This window comes from Eurypyga helias, unplaced genomic scaffold, assembly GCF_000690775.1.
Source record: "Eurypyga helias isolate BGI_N326 unplaced genomic scaffold, ASM69077v1 scaffold44996, whole genome shotgun sequence".
NCBI classification, from domain to species: Eukaryota; Metazoa; Chordata; class Aves; order Eurypygiformes; family Eurypygidae; genus Eurypyga; species Eurypyga helias.
The window spans coordinates 4212-6545 of NW_010258165.1; positions in this window are offsets into that span (position 1 = coordinate 4212).

The following is a 2334-nucleotide window of genomic DNA, read 5'->3' on the forward strand; positions in this document are numbered from 1 at the left end:
AAGACCTCTAGCAAGAGGTGGGTCTGTGCTTCAGAAATAGTGTAATGAACATTCATAAAATCATGCAATACTGCAAGGTCACCGTTAATGTGCATTTAAGCCTTTCCAAAATTGATTCCAGTCACTTTTATCGTTGTGAAAGAATTATTTCATAATTTACTTTAAAGCAAATCGTGCTATCCCACTGGAGATAGGCAAACATTACATTGGTTCCCTAAGGAAAGATGCTGGATTCCACTGGCTTATTGATCTTGGCAGCCCAGAAAGCCAACTGTATCCTGCGCTGTATCCAGAGCAGTGTGGCCAGCAGGTTCAGAGAGGTGATTCTCACCAGCTGCTCTGCTCTCATGAGACCCCATCTGGAGTGCTGCATCCAGCTGTGGAGCCCTCAACATCAGAAGGATATAGACTGGTTGGAGGGAGTTCAGAGAAGGCCACAAAGATGCTCTGAGGGCTGGAGCTCCTCTGCCATGGGGACAGGCTGAGAGAGTTGGGCTTGTTCAGCCTGGAGAAGAGAAGGCTCCGGGGAGACCTTATAGCACCTTCCAGTGCCTGAAGGGGCTACAAGGAAGCTGGGGAGGGGGCTTTTTACAAGGGCCTGTAGTGACAGGACAAGGGGTAACGGGTTTAAATTGAAAGTGGGGAGGCTTAGATTAGGTATCAGGAAGAAGTTCTTCCCGCAGAGGGTGGGGAGGCACTGGAACAGGTTGCCCAGAGAAGCTGTGGATGCCCCATCCCTGGAAGTGTCCAAGGCCAGGCTGGACGAGGCTTGGAGCAACCTGGTCTAGTGGAAGGTGTCCCTGCCCATGGCAGGGGGGTTGGAACTAGATGGTCTTTAAGGTCCCTTCCAACCCAAACCATTCTGTGATTCTGTGATCTTCACCTGAGAGACAGTACAAATCTCAAACACACAAAATTATCTCTTCAAATTTCATGAAGATGTCTGCCCGAATGAAAAAAACCACAAACAACCAAAAGAGACACGCAACCACCAGGGACAGAGCCCTCAGGTCTGATGAAAATGGAACGGAGCCAGTGGTGTATGTAGAAGTTCATTTGAACAAAGGAGTCAATGAACAGACAATCTCAAGAGATTTATCTGCTACAGAACTTGCAGATCCAGTTTAAATCCTGACCTTCTAACAAACAAGTCCTGACTACAGACACAAAGTTATGTGCCCTTTCTCCTAGAAAGTTTCCTGAATATTTAAATCTGCTGGAGGCAGCCTCCTAAAGCTACTGTTAAACCCCAGGTAATTACAGCATCACTCTCTGCAAGATTATTTCCCTAGTAACGTCATCTCTAATACACACATCTGCAAGTCCAGAGGAGAAATGCAGAACTGTGTATCCAAGCTAAACTGTTAATCCAAAATACGTTATTGTTAAAACAGAAAGGGACAGGGTGTTTAACAAACTGTAAAGTGTTTTGACTCAAAAGTGTTGTACAGCAGATGGAGCTACAAGTATGGTCTGTGAATAGCCACCTACACAAGAGAACACAGAAATAATAAATACACATGGTGCATCCCATCAAGTGATTATCTCAAACAACTTTTCTTTCTACTGCAAAATGGCACACAAAGTTCACTTTTGTGAACAGAAGTTCACAACAAAGCAGCTCTCCAGGTTTCACATCAACTAAGATTGAAAAGAAATAAATGTAATCAGCTTGCAGCAATCACTGAAATGTCACACAGAAGTTCAAGTTCTTCTTCTGACCAGCATCTGCAATTACACCATCTGCGTTCCTCTTAAGGAATTGGCAGGGATACCTGCCGTCTTCATCTGAAGTGTGGGGACTGAGAACAGACGTGTTATTTCAGCATACACCAGTGACAACAGTAAAAGTTTGTTTGGAACAAGACTCGCCTGGAAGATCACGTGTCCATCCACTGCCACGCTTCCCAACCAAACCGTGACATTCCTTTATCAGAAAGAAGTGCAAGAGTTCCACAGGTTCCCCTCCACCTTCTCTGCGTTTCTCTCTCCCCAGAACAATCCGTCCGGTTGACCAACCGCACTACGCAAACCAGATCCGGAACTGTTCCCAAGTGCCAAATGGCTGTACTTAGCAGAGGAGAACGTCAGTTTTCCAAATGAAATCTTTCCGACCTCAGCTCCACAGCAGAGTAGAAACAATAAGAAATTTTAGATGAAGCACCTAACTTCTCTTCCTTCCCCTTCACAGAAATAAAGACCTGCAGGAACGGGCAAGACTGACTAGAAACATTCACCAATTCCCTATTTTCCCCTACTAGCTATGAGGTGATCAAGAAGAACTACACCAATAGGCCTGCAGAGTTCTTAAGGGGTTTACAGTGACACATGAAA